We start from the raw sequence: 20,654 nt of genomic DNA, 5'->3' as shown, positions 1-20,654 counted from the left end.
TATAAAATTGGAAGCTAGATGCTAAAGCAGCAATATAAGATAGAATGTCCAGATCTGATGTACTCAGAGAAGATTATAGTTTCCACTCATTCTCTTTTATCAGATCTTTTCAAAGCGCTTTCTTAAATTGATTAATGCTATATTCTGTTTGAATTTCTGTAATCCTTTTGCTTTGGGAATCAACACCTATTCAAATAGCTATTTCTGGAACTTCAAAGCTGCCTTCAAACTAGCACTCCAGAATGTTCTTATCTGGCATTGTTGGGAAAGGGAAAAATAGTTTATTTTGTTTTGGAAAGAGCATTAAGAGGGATTTGAAGAAAGAGTATTTGTGACTTTGTTTCACTGTTGTGTTTAAGAAGTTTGAATTATGCTGTGGTTTGTTGGTTTGTGTGGTTTTGTTTTTTGGTTTTTTGGTTTTTGGGTTTTTTTTTTTTTTTTTTTGTCATTAGGCAAATAAACACTTGTCATTAGTGACGCTTACCACTGTCCAAAATGAAAAATGACTGCCAGTGTGTTGCACATACATAAGAAAATTGCATCTTACTGCACAGGCTTTGGTTTTATTTGGCTTGACTTTGACATACTGTTTTGCTGTGGCACGTCCTTACTATCTGTGCTACATTTCCTATATATCGGGGAGGACATAATTGCCATTCCTTTCCTTCTCAAGGAACTTAAATGAGCAAACTAAAGAATTTATATTTACTCCTCCAAAGAAAGCTGACATTTTAGGAGTATTATTAACTAGTCATCTCTAATAAGGAGCAGCAGGGTATAACTGATAGTTCCCAGAGCATTGCTCCTTCTGAAGAAGACTTCACAGGCCTCATGGTGTTGTATGAACATCAGTTCAGCCTTATATATTCCTGTAAGCTATAATTATCCTCACTTGATATTTGAGGAAACTGAAGTGACTTGTTCCAACGTGACTTTGCAAAAACAGTTTGGGCCTCAGATTGCAACCTAGAGAATTTGGGTCTAGGACAGTAAAATCCCCAGCTCTGTATCACATACAAAAATTTAGAAAGGGGGGGATTTGAGCTAGCAGTGAACATTTCTATTACTTGAATAAACTGTGCATCAGTTCCCGATACTTTTTAAAAGAGGAGAAGATACAAAAAACGGAGGACTAGAGCATCTTAGTCCCCTCAGGTGGACCTGATAACTATCGTGCGTTGTGCACACACCTCTCGGGTAATTTGTGGAAGAGGGACTCCTAACATTGCCATATTTGGGGAGGTTGATAAATTATAGTAGCTTTCTTCTTTTCTGTTCTTAAAATATGCTTTTTAACATTTGAATGTATGAAAATATTTTTGACTCTTTACTAATTCTCAGGGATTAAAAGGTAAATTTTACTGACTGTAGCAGCAGGTAAACCTCTTAAATTCCAAACTTACTCAGGTTTCCTATTCTTTGCCTCCATACTAAAGAAAACACAGAATGCCTGCCAGGCAAATATATAAAAATTAAAGTTCCAAATACAATTTTAAAACACCAATTGTAAATAAACCAATTTTACAAACTAAAATATTGTGTCTTTCCTTGCTTTTTATCCCAAATTATTTCCCCTCCTAAGTTTCAGGAGTTTTAAATATCTAGACTATTTCTTCATTGGTAAAAATAAAGTGTGTTACTCACAAAACAAAACCCCATAAGCAGGGGAAATTTAATTAGTGTACCAGCAATTTGTGTATATTTACAGGAAACAAGGGTATGGGTGAGTTTGAGTTAATCTGTCATCCTTTTATCTGAAGGGAATATCCAACCTAATTTCCCCTTTCCCTAGAATTCAGATCATTGGATTTTTGTCTTTGATAAGCAAAAAGAAGGAAAAAAAGGAGAGGGGGAAAAAAAAGGAAGAAAGGAAGGGAAAGAAATGGGTGGGGAGAGAGAAAAGAAAGGGAAAGGGAAAAAAAAAGAAAGAGACAGACATCCATCTTATTAACATTTACTGCAGATAGCATTTATTTGTCAAATATTTATTAGATGTCTACTATATGCCAGGTACTATTTAGATGCTAAAGATATAGAATAGTGGACAAAACAGAAGTAATTCCTGTCTTTCCAGAGTTTTTAGACTAGTTGGGAACACAGGGTGTTAAACAAGTAATGATATGAACAGATAACTGCAAATGTAACCAGGGCTGGGAAGTAAAAGCACGTGGTGCTGAGCATGTGTATATAATGGAGGGGGACAGCTTGTGTTATCTTGTATGGATCAAGAATGGCTTCCTTGGGGGGGGGGGGTGCCTGGGTGGCTCAGTGGGTTAAGCCTCTGCCTTCGGCTCAGGTCATGATCTCAGGGTCCTGGTATTGAGCCCCGCATCAGGCTCTGGGAGCCTGCTTCCCCCTCTCTCTGCCTGCCTCTCTGCCTACTTGTGATTTCTCTCTCTGTCGAGTAGATAAATAAAATCTTTAGAAAAAAAAAAAAAGAATGGCTTCCTTAGGAAATAAATAGCTCGAGCTGAGGAAGGAGAGCATGGACAGAAATCCTGGAGCTGGAAGAAGCAACCTGTGTGTGAGCCACTAAATAAAGGTCCTTGTGGCTGGAGCCCATTCAAACCACAAGAATGAGAGAACCTGGTGTGAAATGAAGCTGGCAAAATGGTTTGGCCCCTGACTATGCCAAGCCTTGTAGGTGTGGTTAAAGCTTCTGGTCTTTATCCTATCTGCAAGGGCAACAACCAAGGGATTTTAGGAAAATGCCATGAACAGCCTGGCTCTCCCTGGCTGTCTTTAGTAGAATGTACTTAGAAGGGCAAGAGTAGATGAAGGAAGACAAGTTGGAAGTGTTTGCAAGAGATGGCAGATTAGACAGGGCAGAGAATGGGGATGGAGATTTAAAGAAGAGGATGGATTGGAAGACTCTTTAAGATGCAGAAATATTAAAGTAGGGATAACAGTGGTGTTTCTTTGTGTATGAAAAGCAGCTGGTGCTATTTTAACATCTGACTTGCTACACTGCATCAGAAGGAATTACAGTATCTCATTTCTTCTAGAAAAGAGAAGGTGAAAATTAATGCCTTTGGTTGCAGAGTGTGAAGTCCTGGTAAGCTATTTATCTTTTGCTGGAATTTGAAGGCTTGGAGTAAAATCTTATTTATTAATTCAGGAAATTATTTAGATTTTTAAAAGATTATAAAATACATAATTAGGAGGGAGAAGGAAGATTGTAGAGGTCAGAACTAAGCCAAATACTCCATGAGGACCGCCATCCTCTTAGGCTTCCCTCTTGTCTTACTTTCATAGAAAGGAAACATCTGCTCTATAAGGTATTTGGATATACCAAAACAAAACAAAAAATTTTTTTAAAGAAATGGAAAAGGAGATACACCTCTACCCTTGAGGACTTTATGTTTAATTGCAAAGACACAAGATTAGACAGAAAACATTAAACAATTTGAGAATGGTAAAAGACAAAATTCAGAGCATGTAAAGGTCACTATGGATAAGAAAAGCTTCAGGGAGGTATGTCTCTAACCAGGTCTTGATGGAATTCAGACTGGTAGAGAGAAAAAGAACATTCTATGAGAAGGGAATTGTCCTAATGAAGACACGTCATTTATCATTCATCTGATCATCTAATATTTATTGAGCACCTATGTATATGATTTTTGGCATAAGGCAAAGAGACAGGCTTTTGCAAAGTAAAGAAGTGTAGGATAATTCCTTTGGAAAGGTGAAGGCTTTTTGTCTTGCTGTTTCCTCAATGTGACATGTTCTCACCTCACAGCCACTGCACACGCATTCTCTCAAGAATGCCTTTCCTGATCTCTGCCTCTTCCTGTGGGACTTGGCCCAGACCCTACATCACTTCCTCTACAAAGCTCTCCTTTACCTGAGGTTGGGCAAAGCGGCCCTTACCAAAAGCTAACACTGCAAAGCTTTTCTTAGCATCTGGGAGGAATTTTTCCAATGGAAAGATGAGCAGAACTGAACTGAGGAAAGAAGAGGAACCCCTTCCCCTGCTTCCCTCCATCTTTGTCTCTGGGCATATATGGCAAATAAAACAGAGTCGTGTCTGGAGATAACAGGTTCGTAAGGGAGACAGATATGAAACAGATAACCACAAAAATGTCAATTATAAATTATGAAAAGTGCCATGAAGGAGAAGTAGCTATCTTTTGTGAGAAGGAATGAGAGGCTGGGAGGTCAGCAAAGACCTCATTTGGTACAGTGCCATTTATGTGGTGTTTATAAGGAGGGGGGCAGCTTAAAAACCCAGGGAAGAACAATCCAGAACGTGAGTTCTACAACAGATCGAAGGCCTGGGTGTCTGGAATTTGGTGAGCCAGGGAAAGGATGGCACAAGATGAGGAGCGAGAGGAAAGCAAGAGCAGCCCAGGGAGAAGACCGCATAAACCATGTAGAGGGGTTGGAAATTTGTTCTGATTACATCCGGAAGCCATTGGAGCATTTAAAGTAGATTTTTAAACAGTCATTCTGGTTTCCTGTGGAGAAACACTGGAGGGGAGCCAAGTGGAAATGGTGAGATTTCATGAGACAGAGGAGCCCTAACAGCCTGCAAGAAGTTAGGGAGAGCTAAATGGATAGGATTAATAATGGTCCCAGACCATGAGTTCTATTTCATGTGAGGTGAGGTGGGGATAAGACCATGCACCATTCTGAAGACACCATGCAGGTTGTATTTTTTAATTCAAATAACATAGGCTGAAAATAAATGTGTTTTTTTTAAATGTGACTATATAAAAATTACAAACAAGTATTAAAAGTTTTTAAATGGAAAGTTGAGAGGACTATTTGCCTACAAAATCTCAAGATTCACAGCTTCAATTTAACTAATATATTAAGGACTTTTTAAATCAGCAAGAAAAGCACTAATAAGCCAGTGAAATAAATGGATAAATGACAGGTTTAAAAAATTTATATGAGAGGGGCACCTGGGTGGCTCAGCGGGTTAAGCCTCTGCCTTCGGCTCAGGTCATGATCTCAGGGTCCTGGGATCGAGCCCCACATCGGGCTCTCTTCTCTGCGGGGAGCCTGCTTCTCCCTCTCTCTTTGCCTGCTTCTCTGCCTACTTGTGATCTCTCTCTCTGTCAAGTAAATAAATAAAATCTTTAAAAAATTTAAAAAAATTATATGAGAAATGTAAATTGACCCAAAAAACCAATTTATAAATGTGAATCAAAGTAATGTAAAGTCAAGCAACGAGATTATTTTTAACCCATGAAGTATCAACAATGAATAAAACAATGAAGTGCCATGCTGGCAAGGGTATGCAGTGGCACAGAACACGCATTCGCTGCTACTGGGGTATAATTAACAGAACCTTCTGGAGGGCAACTTGGCAATCAGCACTAAGAGCTTCAGAAACACTCATTTGTTTTTACTTGACAAATCTACCTCCAGGAATCTCACAATAATCCACAATGTAAACAAAGATTTATGTACAAGGATAATCATAATTATACTAAGCATCACAAACATAGGGGGGAAAAAAACCCTGTATCCATCAACAGAGGATTGCTTAATAGATTATGATGAATTTATGTTTTCATGGACAAAATGTTCACAGTGTCATGTTAAGTAAAAAGCTCTTCCTCAAAACAAAATAGGACATAAAACTGAATTCCATCCTCTTCAAAAGAGGCAGAGGCAGAGAGATGGGAAAACTATTAGGAGGACATAGACAATATGTTAAGAAGGGGTTGATTTTCATTTTACTTCCTTTAGCTACTTTTTACCAATTTTCATGAGCATTTACATTTTAATGATATTTAAAAAAACCAATACATTATTAAGCAGAAAGATATTTGGAAGGGAAGGAATAAAACTGAAAGAAGATACTATGGCCCAAGTGAGTAAGAACACTTTTTTTTTTTTAAAGATTTTTTTATTTATTTATTTGACAGAGAGAGATCACAGGTAGGTAGAGAGGCTGGTGCAGAGAGAGAGAGAGAGGGAAGCAGGCTCCCTGCCGAGCAGAGAGCCCGATGTGGGACTCAATCCCAGGACCCTGAGATCATGACCCGAGCCGAAGGCAGCGGCTTAACCCACTGAGCCACCCAGGCGCCCCAGAACACTTTTTAATAATAGTGAGGAAAGTGACTTCCTGTCTTATTTACCTAGAGCTGAACCGTTTCCGCTCCCACCACTTGCTGTGCTCTTTCTCACCTCTGGTTTTCACTGCCTGGAGTATGTTCTCTTCTTGGCCTGGCTAATTCCCCCTGTGCTTCCTCTGCCCTCCCTGTCCCTCACCTCACTCAGACTCCCTCACACTAGCTGTGGTGTCCCTGCCGTGGTCTCCCATAATGACCACAACACCCACCTTCATAGACCTTACACTTCATTGTTAGGCCTAGTTTATTAGCTTTTGTGTACCATGAGGGCAATGGACTGTCCTTCCTGCTTGCTATGGTATCTCCAGTGACCAGTATAGAGTTTGGGACAAAAACAGGGCCTCAATAAAAACTTCAGAGTGAATACGTGGAAAGGGTCAAAGAGATGTGCACAAAAGAGATCATCAGTGTTCTTCCAGAAAGAGGTTTCACGAAAGTAAAGGAGAGGGAATGGATCATCAGGTGGCTGAGAAGGAGGCCGGTGGTGAGGAAATGTGTAGAGATCCACTCACAGCTCCCACAGCACTTCTCTACCAATGGTTTTCCCATTCTCGTCTCTCTCCATCGCATCGCCCTGTTTTATTTCTTTAAAGCACTTATCAGCATCTGAAACTATCTTGTTTTATTGGTTTAATGATGTCTTATAGTCTGTATCCCTACGTATAACCTACATTAGGACAGGGATCATGTAAATTCATGTTGCCACTGTATTTCCTACTGCCTTCAACAGCGCCTGGTCCAGAGTAGGTGCTCCACAAATATTCGCTGTTGAGAGTAAGTCCTGTGTATACTTGGAGGAAGTGAGGAAGAAGCTAGTAGAGAGGAAGAAATTAGAAATGTTATACACCAGCAGGCAAATAGGTTTCATTTCTAATACCAACCCTGAATGCTTGGTAGCCACCACCTAGAACCCTGTCCTGGGATTCTGAAGTTTCTTCTGGATTTTATAGGAAATAATGCCATGATTGATTAGCAATGTCTGCCGTGTGTATAAGAAGGGGCAGTTTAGTGACTTAATACGATTTTCTGTATTCCAGTGTGCATTGCTTCAATTCTCACCTTCACACATGGACACTATGCTCAGGATATGGCCGAGACCGAGTTAATATATAGGTATTTGGGTGTGTGTGTGTGTGTGTGTGGCTTTTGGAACCAATGCAAGATGAAGAGCATAAATACTTTCTATACCTTACATTTTTTTACATCTTACGTACAGTTACTAATTTATTCTTTAATAAGATTTGGATGTATGTGTGTGTTCAATAGATGGGAGAAGGACATGAAAGTATTTCCTTATCTTAATCTCCTCTCTTTCATACTTTGATTGCTTGATCTTTTTGGTGATAACAGAATGGTAGCTAATTCTGGGTAAAAATTCATTAACAGGCCCCCAGCCAGCAGCAAGTAGAGGTGATAACAGTACCAGAAGAAAGTGGAGGGGAAGCTGCAGGTGAGTTGTTTTTGTTCTGATACTTGCTGTCTCCTTTTCTGCTTGGAATCTGCAAATCTCTTACTCCCTGGGCTAATTATTTCCTCTTGAGAACAGTAAAGCCTTTTATCAAGATGGCCACATCCCTGTGTGTCCTGGCACACAAATGATGAATAATGGGACTGATTAACCCAGTGACCTTCATGAATGATAAAAGGGGAATATAAAGATGTGAGGTCTCGCCTGCTCTAAGAATCAGCTTCTCACTGGATTTCTCAGAGGCATACTCCTTTATAACTAGAACACTGTACTTACTTCTTGTCTCTCTCATGCATCATGCTATCCTGAAATGGGTTTTAAAACCCAGGATAGAGTGCTTGACCCACAGGCTCTCCATAAGGATCTGATAGCACAGGCCATTTAATAGTGTTCAGATTAACCTCTGAGCACCATGAGTCGTCACAGTGTTGCAACTGTCAGAGCCCTAGGTTCGGAGGGCCTGACACCACTGCCACGTCCACGTTTTACTCCGAGTAAGTGCTTGCATTGATCTTTCCCTGAACCAGTGCCAGAGAGGAAGCAAGGCTGGTTCTCTGTTTGGAAGTGGCTCAAGCAGCAATTACAACCACTTTGGGGGAAAAGGGCCAAAAAGCCATTGTCCCACACAGTGTCTTTCCTCTTCCTTCCTGGCCCTGTCTGGGACCAGCCTCCCTTTTGATCCCTCATTTGACCTCAGGAGTACCTCACTATAGTGGGTCTGCAATCAACTCAAAGTGCAGCACTGTGCCAGGTGGAATAATGGCTCCATCACAGACATCCACGTCCTTATTCCGAGAACTTGTGAATATGTTAGATTATATGATGTCATGGACTGAAATGTGTCCTCACAAAAAAAAAAAAAAAAATCATAGGTAGAAGCTCATGATATAAGAAATATATACTTGGTCTTTGTCCCTAGTTCTTGGCACAGAGCTTCTAAAACTCTTGTAATTTCCAGAGTGGTAAGAATGACAGCAACATCTTTTGTTATAACATCTGGACTTAGTCCCCAGCTCCCAAGGCAAGAGGTACTAAGTCCCTTAGAACCTTCACACCAGTAAGAATGTCTCTCGGTATATTAATGAGATGACTGGTGACTGGGAGCCCCTTCCTAGTGTCAGGATGGGAGCTGGTCACTAGAAAGACCAAGCCATGAACTTTTAGCCCTCCTCTCTACCATCACCTCCATCCTGACCTCTGGGAATGGGAGACTGCCTGGAAATTGAGTTGGTAATCGATCATGCCTGCATGATGAAACCTCTGTTAATAGTACAGTGTTCAGAGAACTTCTGGGTTGGTGATTGTACCCAAGTGCAAGTAGGTGAGTGTACCCCCACTCCTCAGGAACAGAAGCTTGCACACTTGGGACCCTTCTGTAGCATAATCTGTGCATGTCTTTGTCTGGCTGTTCATTAATATCCTTTATAATAAACTGGTAAATGTAAAGACAGTATTTCCCTGAGTTTTGTGAGCCTTTATAGCAAATTATTGAACCTGAAGAGGAGGTTGTGGGAACCCCTTCCAGCTGCTTGGTCAGAGCATGGGTGACAACTTGGGATCCACGTGAGTGGTATCTGAAGTAGAAGCAGTCTTGTGGGACTGAGCTCTTAACCTATGCAGTCTGCCTAATTCCAAGAGTGTCGGGATTGAATTAAATTGTAGGACACCTCATTGGTACCTGGAGAGTTGGAGAATTGCTTCTTGGTGAGTAAAACGCCATGCTTTTGGTGTCAGAGTATTCTAAGTAGAGTTTTTTTTTTTTTTTTTTTTTTTAGCAAGCCCTAACCTTCAATGTGACCGTATTTGGAGATGGGGCTTTCAAGAAGTAATTAAGATTAAATGAGATCATAAGGGTGGGGACCTACTCCCTTGGACTGGTGTCCTTATAAGAAGGGACACCAGAGCTCCTTCTCTCTCTGCCCACAGACTCAGAGGAAAGGTCATGAGAGGAGATAGCGGGAAGGCAGTTGGCCATCTGCAAACCAAGGAGAGAAGCCTCACTAGACCCCAACCCTGCTGGCCTCTTGATTCTGCACTTTAAACCTTGAACTTCCAGAAGTGTGAAAAAATATATTTCTGCTTTTTAGACCACCCAGTCTGCAGTATTATTTTATGGCAGCCAGAGCAGACTAATATACATGACATTGAGGGCTTAAAGGCACAGATGGAATTAAGGTGGTTAATCAACAGACCTTAAGATGAAGAGAATATCCTGGACTATCCAGGGAGGCCCCCTGTAATCTCAGGGGTTCTTGGAAGTGGAAGGAGGAGGCAGCAAGAGAGAGTCAGAGGGAGATATAACTATGCAGGCTGGGGTTTTTAGGAAGAAAGCCACGAGCCAAAGAATGCAGGTGACCTCTAAAAGCTGGAAAGGGCAAAAAATGTATTCTCTCCCCTAGAGCCTCCAGAAAGTAATGCAGTCCTGCTGACATTCTGATTTTACCCCAGTGAGACATGTATACTTTTAACCTACAGTACTCTAAGATAACAAACCTGTGTTGTTTCAGGCCATGAAGTTTGTGATAATTGGCCACCAAGAGAAGATCAATGTTAACATGTTAAGGCATAATACCAATTAACATTTTCCAAATAATACTTTGGATATACACATATATTTCGGATTCATTTCCTCCTGAAAGAAAAATTGCTGTAGAGAATAATAAGGTGACAAAGTACATTCTGTGTATAATCCAAATAAGCTGCAGGCCAGAAGAGCATATAACTCGTACTTCCACGTTATTTTACTTTCTTTGCTATGACTAAAATAACTCACGAGAAGCAAAAACATGAAAGGACTCTATATGTAAATGCAATTCGCTATTTGAACAGAGCAAAATTTAAAGCGACACAATACCTGTCTGCAAAGGAATAACAGCGAATCTCTCCTTTAGCAATCATTGTGTGCGTGTGTGTGTGTGAGAGAGAGAGAGAGATTAATTGATTACCTGGGATCATTTGTGGTTTCAGGATGCCCATACTGAAGGCAGCTTCTCAATACTGTATTTTAAAGAATGGCTTGGGGCGCCTGGGTGGCTCAGTGGGTTAAGCCGCTGCCTTCGGCTCGGGTCATGATCTCAGGGTCCTGGGATCGAGTCCCGCATCGGGTTCTCTGCTGAGCATGGAGCCTGCTTCCCTTCCTCTTTGGCCTCTGCCTGCTTGTGATCTCTCTCTGTCAAATAAATAAATAAAATATTAAAAAAAAAAAAAATAAAGAATGGCTTCACCCTTCTTTCTGGCTTTTCTATCCTCTCTTGGCAGTAGTCTGTTTTCATTAGTTGTTAAACTACCCCTTATATCGACATGGATACCTGAAAAGGCCTTTCTTAGTATGGATCAACTCTCTAAGTTCTCCTGCTTCTTAATATTTCATCATTTCTGGGAAAATAGTAAAAGAGTGTTTTGGGTCATGTGGACACACATTCTCCCTTTTACAACGGGAGGACATGAACCTCTCCCTCAGCCCTCTCTGTTCTCTGGCCCCCATCCTGTTTTAGATTCCTATCGACTGCTTGCATTTACTCTTTTAACACCTTCCTGAAGAGCTCTTGCTTGCAGCTTTAGGCATTAATGCTTTTTAAAGTTTCCTTGTCACAGAACATATGTTTTAAAGAACTTTCAAAGAAAATATCCATCTTTAAAATTGAGAATTAAGATGATTCTGTGCTTGTAGGCAGATGTAAATATTGTAGCTCTTCTCTCTGGAGTATTTTTAAGTAGTGCTAAAAGTTTTAGCCATGGTTAGAACTGGTTCATGCAGCTGACAGTTTTAATGATATCCCGAAGTCCCTTTACTCTGAACTTATTCTGTATAAAGGGTAGCACAGAACAATGATCCAATTGAGAATATGCCTTCCTCTAATTTTTACAACTCACTTATTTCAATTTCAAGACAGAATTTGGCTGAAGTATTGAGGATTTCCTTATGGTTCTGAGTTCTTTAAAATGTTGATACATATATTTCCAAACATGACCTCACTGGAGAGTCAGTATTTTGGGCAAACCATTAAACAAGGTTCACAAGCTTATTAAAAAAAAAAAAAATCATCCTACAGCCAAATTAAAAAAGAACCTTGTGCACAGAGCTACTTGGCTTACTGTCATTGGTTTGCCTGTTATGACATCAGGTGATAGTTTCACTATATTTTTCTATTCCTGCTCTCAGGCAAATGAGCATTTTGTTGAGACAATCATATGAATGTTTACGTTTTTGTTCTCTGACATCAGCCATTCATGAAAACCACCTGGGTATCCCAAATCTGTATTTATGGCTTTACTCTGTTATGATTGTGCATTAGTCATCCACTAAATATTCACTGAGTGCCTTTGTTCACCATTACTCTTAGTGCCTAGGACAGAAATAAAAGGTAACACTAATGTTTCCTAATAATCAGGAGCATTAATTATGTGCCAGGCCCTCCCTGTTCCTTCCAGCCCTATGATGTAGTTAGTCTTGTTATCCCCATTTTAGAGATGGGGAAGCTAAACCATAGTAGGAGGAAGTCACTCACCCAAGGCCTCAAAGCTATGGGTAGTAGAGCAGGAACATGAACCCAGGCTTCTCTCTCCAGATTCCGTACTTTTTACCACTAGGTTTATAAACCTAGTTGCTGAGTGAGTGACTGAATAAGGCACTAATGGTTCCCAAATTTTTCAAAATGGAGTGAAAACTAGACCCTAACATGAAACTTTCTGGCCTGTTTAGGACCACTCCATGTTCCGTGTCCAGATTCACCTCTTCAGAAAACAGAACCAGCACCACTCCACTACACCGATACGAGATTTCTGCCAACAGCTTTGAACCCTGGGCCAACTTGGTTCTGACAGCACCACTGACCTGCCACCGAGGATGTTGTGAGGGGTCAGGAATATCTGCAGACCATTTAAGGAATGGGTGAAAGACTCCGGAGGTATGGAAATTCTTATTACATATAACAATTATTGCTCATACAATGTTACCACATTTCTGACATCTTTGCTCTGGATATACTGTGTACTTTGGCCGAGGAATGAGTCTGCAAAATAGTTACAAGAGCAGATGTGATTGCTAAGAATATAGAATTGACCTCCATGGAAAACTGATAGAGGCCTGGAATGCACACTGATGAGGCTTTTGATGAAGGTCTTTCAAAGTATGGCATGCATGCACTTCAAGTAGAAGATCATTTTAATTACTTTATAGTCATTCTTCACACAGAGCATCTTTGTAAGGAATTGGAAAATCCTGAATAAGCTTTGATTTGTAATACTGTTTTTCACCTGTATTATTGTAAACCTGTTGATTCTCAGAAGGGCCATAGTTGATCTAAGCAAGTTTAAGTTCATGCCAACTCCAAGGCGTGACTAGAGAGGAGGGGATGGAAAGCACCTTTTATTGAGTGCTGTGTGCCAAGCTCTCTGGTTAGGGACCTGACAATCACCATTTTATTTAATCCTCAAAACAGCCCTGGCAGGCAAATATCTGTATTTTATACGTGGGAAAAAGTAAGGTTCAGAAGGTTCATGTAACTCCACACCTGGTAAAAGCTAGAACCAGGATACATTTCCCCATCTGTCTCTTCTCATAGATAATGCCACAACCCTACTAGTTGACTAACCGGTCCGGAGGTCGGTGAAGGCCTCCCAGGGGAAGCAGTGTTTGAGCAGAGCCTTTCAACCTGAGGAGGAGGACTCCAGGTGACTGAGGAGAGCAAGGGCATTTCAGGAGAAGGAAAGGAAGTGTCAAAGAGCATAATGTGCACAGAGGACCAAAAATAGCTCTCCCACCAAGATCAGCGTGTGTTTCATGAGGCTTGTAGGAGATTCAGTTGTAAAGGCAGGAGATCTCAGAGGCCCACCAAGTACCAGGTGCAGCCACACACTTGCAGAAACTAGAATGCCTTCTCCCCCAAGTTCCCACTGATCAGAAGAAATAAGACGGGAATGACCAACAAATGTTTCCTGAGATGGCTTCTTAACTTCCAGCAACTTCCAGCTAACTTTTAAGCTCTGATTCCTCATAGTCAACATTCCGTAAGTGTTACTGACACAGTCCACTTGGCCCAGAGAATGGAAAAGATGCTAGGCTTCTTGCTTTCTAGAGGTTGGTGGCATCATTTCACGTACATCTGAATCTATCCTCTTTAACCAAAGTTGTAGAAAGAATGTGCTTTAACAAATTTGAGGATCTTTCATTCAACTAAGCTCCATGAAAATAGAAACTGCAGATTTCTAGTATATTACTGAATCACAGGTGCCTAGTACAAAGCAGTTTCTTAAACATTTCTTTTAAACAAATAGATTTTGAAAACATTATCTCTAAAGTTTGTATGAAAAGTTTTATTCTTTTAATACACCTGATTTATAAATAATTCCTTATATATTAATATACTTGTAAATCTTTTTTTTTCTTTTAGAGTTTTTAAATATGCTCTTCAAGGAACCAAGAGCAGGGGATATTCCAAGGAAGGTGCACATATCAGAAGAATCTTTGTGTTATCTGAGAACTATACCATGTAATTTTGTCAGACAACATTGTATTTAAATTTTAAAACTCTGTCTGCTATAACGGGATGTCACCAAAGCTGTGATGTTTTAGATTGGTATATGTTTGTCTTCATCATCTTCTTACTGATTTTTAAGTGTTTTACATATTTTAGTTGGTAGTGATTTCACGACAATCTCAGGCTCTTAGAAGTGTTCCCTTTTGCTAATGGGAAATGTGCTGGAGTTCTTAAGTTGCATTCCAAATACTTGGGAAAAAAATATATAGTGAGCTCAACTGTGTGATTCAGTCAGTTTAGGAACAATTTATACCAAATTTCTTCTTCAGTACATAGTACCATTCTTTACAAAATGACTAAAATTAAGAGTTTTTAAATAACCTTTATTTAAGTGATAAAGTAATTGTGTATAAAGCTGGAAGCTGTGGTTGAGAGCCTGGAAATTCTTGGACAGAAATTCCTCTTGTATCTTCCCAAAATTTTATGGCTCTTAAATATATCATTATTGTGTACAGTGCCTCCCAGCAACTGCTCATGGTAAAACATTCATTTTATGTGTCTAGGGCAGGGAAGAAAGACTAACTGGACAATGTGGATGTGTGATATGGTAGGGAGAATTAGATCACTATGAAATAGCTTCCAGCATTACTATCCTAGGCATTCCATTGAATTCTTTTAGAGAGATGGAGGAAGTTCAGGAGAAAATGATCAGAATGATAGGAGAGGAGGACTAAAAATTCAATGAGGCATGGCTAATGGAAATAGAAATATTTGACCTGGAGAAGATAGGAGGATACAAAACTGGTTTTAAAATATCTTGACAGCTGACAAGTGGAAGAGAAATTAGCCTTGCTTGTATGGTCCCATGGCCCTTTGTGCAAACTACATGGAGCCTTTTGCCCCCAAATAAGGTAGATATCACAAAGATGTCTAAAGAAGCAATAGGGATTCTTGTTCAAGATGGCAGACAGGAGCACCTACATATACCTCTTTTCTGCTCCGAAACTGCACAGAAATATTAGTAAAGAGGAACAGAGAATACTAAAGACAGCTCTGGGGGCAGGAGAAAGGGCATCTGGAAACTAGAGATACAGACAAATCTCTTGAAAGTAAAAAATACTTGGAATTATATTAACAGATTAAATCACATTCACAGGAGAAGGCTGAAGTAGGGGCTGGAGCTATTTTTCCTGGCAGCAGACCCACAGAGGCTCTGTGGAGTGCGAGAGGGAAGCTGGAAGGAAATCAACTGTGGAATAACTGTGAGTCATAGCCCGCATTCCCCTTCCCTGCATCACATGCTCAGGCTAAAACCAAAGGACTAATCTTTAAAATAATTGAGAAGAGTCTATATGAGGAGGAGACCAAAAAGGGGTGATGCCCACCCGAAAGACAATTCTTCTCATCTGAGCTGGCAAATGGGAGAGGCAGCGGGTGGGGCATCCTGCTTCTTCCTCTTCCACCTCAAGGTCTGAGCAAAGCCCGCCAGTCAAAAGGCCCACCCATGTGGACAGAAGATGAGACCTAGGCAAGGAGGGCTCTCTGTATTAAACAAGCTGGTCTGCCTCAGTCATAAATATGAATTGATAGCCAAAGATCATCAAAATCTGAGGAAAAATAAGAATCAAAATGCAGGTTGAAATAAACTGACCCTGGGGGAAATAGGAATTCAGGAAATAGACATTATCTTTATTCTATTTAGTGTCTTCATAGAAAAAATTTTCCAAAAAAAAAGCATTTGTAAAGCAAAAATACGTGGGCAACAAAAAGAACAATCAATACCAAAATGAAAAATGAAAAAAAGAAAAAATGAAAAAAAGAAAAAACTGCCAAAGTTAAAAATTCAATGAAAAAAAAAATGGAAGGAACTTCTCTGAATATAGAGCAAAAAGTTAGAGATGGAAAATATAGGAGAAAAATTAAAAGATTAGAGGACAGTCCATAAGATCAAATAACCAAAGGATGTTTAGAATAGGTAAAGAGACAAAAGAGAGAACAAGAGAATTTTCTAGATATAAAGAAACAGGACTAAAAAAAAAAATAAAAAATAAAAAATAAAGAAACAGGACTTCAGATTAGAAGGAGCTAGAGAATGCAGAAAAGGATGAATGAACAAACCTATCCCAAGACATGTTCTTGTGACATTTTAGACACAGAGAAGAGAGGGAAGCTTCTAAAAAACTAAAAGAATAAATCACTCAAAAATAAATGAGAATCCAACTGACATTAGCTAGATCATCAGTTCTAGATGCTAGGAAAAAATTAAGAATCATGTCTGCAAGATGTTGAGGGGAAAAAAATGTTTTTGAACCTCAAATTCTCTTACCTAGCCAAATATCAGTAAAAACTACGGCATTTTCAAACAAGCAAGAGCTTGGAACATTTATCACTTACAAACTATTTCTGAAAGAATTACTCAGGTAAAACAGGAAAATCCAAGTAAGAGGAAATTACAGACTCCAAGGAACAGTGGATCTAACCCCGGATTGTAGTGAAAAGTAATTTGAGGCTGGCCTAGATAGCTATCAGTGCTAATTAGAATAATAAGTCAGAAGCTCTGTGAAGAATCTCTTTTAGGAGAATATGGATTTCTTCTTCTAACAAATAGAATGATTAAGAGGCTGGATTATCTTTTGAAAAGTCAAAGGTACATTGAGTCATTAAGACATGGTGCCATCCTAACCCTCTCCAAACTTTAAAGTTCCGTTCTACTTCAAATAGCAAAGATTGATTGATAAGAGTTACATCTCTATGGGCTTAATGGCATTACTTGGCTCTGCAGTCCCATAGAAATATTACTGTGAATACTACCTTTTAGATGTCAATGAAAACAATCAATTTATAGACAATGCATCAAAAATTAATTGTAATTGCAGAATAAATGTAAAAACAATAGTATACTGGAATCGAGGTTTAGAAAGGGGTACAGAGGTAGAGGAAAATGAAGTGATGTTGGATTTCTTCATCAAACATTAAGGGAGTTAAGAGGTACTGTATCTATGTTTGAGGGGTCAAATACAGTGTTAAGCATACTGTTTACATTTATTATATTGACATCACACTGACACAGAATAGCATGGCTGTTCTGAGCACAGACCCTGGAGCCAAAACACCTGGGTTTCAGTTCTTCTTCTACACTTCAACTTGGGAAAATTGTTTTTGTGTGCCTCCCTATCTACCTACCTACCTATCTACCTAACAACCTATTTTTCAAGTGCTTATATTAATCTGACACATTAAAAGTGACTGCTTTTGATGATGATGATGATGATGACAACGATGGTAAAACATCAGAAATGACGATGTTAAAACATTGGAAAACAAAAGAACTAAAAATTAACATTAAATCTGCAGAGACTGGAAAGGAGAAGCCATAGTTTCAAAAAGTTTACTTACTCATATTTTTAAAAAGAGAGGTCAAAAGGTATTTAAAGTTGATCCGTCTAGAAATAGAGGCATAATCATAATCAGAGTTAGGGAGGCAATCCTCAGAAAAAAATAAAAAGAGACAGTTAAAAGTAGTTATTATTGGTGAGTGGAAGGCTGCAAGAAGGAAGAACGGCTTTTCTTTCTATCTTGTCCTAGTTGAGGGTTTTTTGGGTTATTTTTCTTTACTATATACAGGTATTAATTTTACTTAGTTTTTACCAATATTACTGATGTATACTTGACATAAAATAAACTGCACATATTTAAAGAATATAATTTGATAACTTGGGGACTTATGTGCACACCCTTAAAATTCTCACTGTAATCAAGATAAGGAAAAAATTCATCGTGCCCAGGAGTGTGCTCATGCCCTTGGTGTTCCCCTCTTCCCATTCCTCCCCACACAATCTCAGGCAACTGCTGCTCTGCTTTCTGTGAGAATAACGCAGTTTGCACTTTTTAGTATTTTATATAAATGAAATCACACTGTATATGCTCATATAACTTCTTTCATTCAGCATAATTATTTTGAGATTCTTTCACATTAAAGTGTGTATCAGCAGTTCATTCCTTGTCTGGAAAAACCACAAAGAACAAACTCACCAGTTAATGGAAATAAGGTTTTTAACCCTAGTTTTTTACTATGACAAATAGAGCTGCTATAAATATTCACATACAAGTCTTTGTATGGGTGAAGGATTTCATTTCTCTTGGATAGATACAGAAATGAGGGAGGGGTGGGTCACATGGTAGGCATATGTTTAAATTTTTAAGAAACTGCCACACTGTTTTCTAAAGTGTTCAACATTCCCAGCAGCAGTGTATGAGTTTCAATTCCTCCACATTCTTGTCTTAGCAGAGACAATCTTTTTTTCAGCCATTCTAATAGAGTGGTGGTGATATCATATTGTGGTTTTATATTCCCTGGTGACTATCAATATTGAGCATCTTCTTGCTTTTTATTTTTTCTTCATTGGAAAAATATTCAAATGTTTGGCCCTTAAAAAAATACTGAGTTATTTTCTTATTATTGAGATTTGAGTGTTCTTTGTATCTTCTGGATATAGAGCCTTTATCAAATATATGATTTACAAATATTTTCTCCCAGTCTCTGGCTTTTCTTTTCATTCTCTTAACAGTGTCTTCCGAAGAACAGACATTTTTAATTTTGATAAAGTCCAGTCTTTACTTTTTTTTCAATTTATGGGTCATGCTTTTGGTGTTGTTTATAAAATCTTTGTGATTTTTCCCCTGTGCTTTATAGTTTCAGGCTTTATATTTAGGTCTGTGATCAAATTTTATTTAATCTTTATGGTGAGTATATGGTGAGATGTATAAAACAAACTTAATTTTTTTTTGCATATATGTATTCAATTGTTTCAACACCATTTGTTGAAAAGATTATATTTTCTTCTTTTAATTACCTTTGCACTTTAATCAGATACAAGTTGTCCAAATATGTGTGGGTCTATTCATGGACTCTGCATTCTGTTCCACTGATCTGTGTGTTTCTCTTGACTCCAATAGTACCTTATATTGGTTACTTTTATAATAAGTCTTGATGTATTAGTCTGTTTGGTATGCCACAGACTGGTGGCTTAAACCTCAGAAATTATTTTCTCACAGTTCAGTGGCCGAAGGTCGGAAATCAGGGTGCCAACATGTTCAGGTTCTGTTCAGAGCTCTCTTCCTGGTTTGTACCCTCAGGACTTCATTTAAACCTAATTACCTCCCAAAGACCCCATCTCCAAATACTATCACATTGGGAGTTAGGGCATCAACATACTAATTCAGGGAGGGGGTAGATAATTCACTCCATAGCACTCAAAAATAGTAGTGTTGGTCCTCTAATTTTTTTCTTGTTTTTCAATGTTGTTTTGGGTGACATAGGTGCTTTGCAATTCCATGTAAGTTGTAAGATCAGCTTGTCAATTTCTACCAAAAACTCCCCGAGGCTTATGTTTGGGGTTGCATTAGATCTGCAGATCAATTCAGAAAGAACTGATCTGAAACTATGGAGACTTTTGACCCCTGAACAAGGTATATTTTTACTCCCATTTATTTGTGTCTATTTTTTTATTTTTTAGATTTTATTTATTTATTTGACAGAGAGAGAGACTATGAGAGAGGGAATACAAGCAAGGGAAGCAAGAGAGGGAGAAACAGGCTTCTCAACAAGCAGGGAGCCCAATGTGGGGTTCAATCTCAGGACGCTCGAATCATGATCTGAGCCAAAGGCAGATGATTAACGACTGAGCCACCCAGGTGCCCCGATTTATGTCTTCTTTAATCTTTCTCAGCAGTTTGTGATTTTCAGTGAATAGGTCTTGCATGTATTTCTTAGAGTTATCCCTAAATGTTTCATATTTTTAATCCTATTATAAATCATATTACATTTCCAATTGTTTGTAGCTAGTATGTAAGAAATAAAATTGATTTTTGCATATTGATTGTGTATTCTGCGAACTTGCTAAACTTACTTATTAATTCTACTAACTTTTTTATAGGTTCCATCTATTTTTCTAAATAGACAATCATGTTGTTGACATATAAAGACAGTTTTCCTTTTTCTTATCCAATTTTGGTACCTTTTATTTCTTTTTCTTTTCTGACTGCAATGGATAGAGCTTCAACTGCAGCACTGGATAGAAGTGGTTGAATAGAAATGGTTGAATAGAGTGCACATTCTTGTCTCGTTCCTATTTCTTAGAAGAAAAGTAATTAGTCTTTCACCATCACATGGTACTAGCTACAATATTTTGCATATGCCCATCACCAAGTTGAGGAGTTTCCCTTCTATTCTTAATTTGGTAAGAGTTTTCCTTAGGAATAGCTGTTAAATTATGTCAAATGCTTCTTTCCTGAAATTACTGATAATATGGGTTTTCTTTTAACTTGTTAATATGATGAATTACATTGGTTTTTGAATGTTAGAAAGCAAACATTGCATTCTTAGGATAAAGCACTTTTGGTCCCTATTTATTAACCTTTTTATGTATTGTTGGCTTTGATTTCTTAAAACATCATTTTGAATTTCTGCATCTATGTTAATGAAATATACTGACCTATAATTTTCTATAGGTCAATAAGATGAATGTCTTCATCTAGTTTTGGTATCAGGGTAATGCTGCCCACATAGAATGAGTTGGGAATTATTCTCTTGTCTTTATTTATTTATTTATTTTTGAAGAG

At 38.7% G+C, this 20,654-nt stretch overlaps 1 long non-coding RNA gene across 1 annotated transcript; it reads left to right on the top strand.

The window, feature by feature from the left end:
* The first annotated feature begins 7,471 nt into the window (after window positions 1-7,471).
* Window positions 7,472-15,672, top strand: LOC309870566. Its single transcript, XR_014314711.1, has 3 exons — window positions 7,472-7,536; window positions 12,257-12,461; window positions 13,949-15,672. It is a non-coding gene; the product is annotated as an uncharacterized lncRNA (long non-coding RNA).
* Window positions 15,673-20,654: the final 4,982 nt, after the last annotated feature.

Source organism: Mustela nivalis (genome assembly GCF_964662115.1).
Source record: "Mustela nivalis genome assembly, chromosome: 7".
Classification (NCBI taxonomy): domain Eukaryota; kingdom Metazoa; phylum Chordata; class Mammalia; order Carnivora; family Mustelidae; genus Mustela; species Mustela nivalis.
Note: the sequence above shows the minus strand (reverse complement) of the source record. Positions and strands in the feature narration are given on the sequence as shown.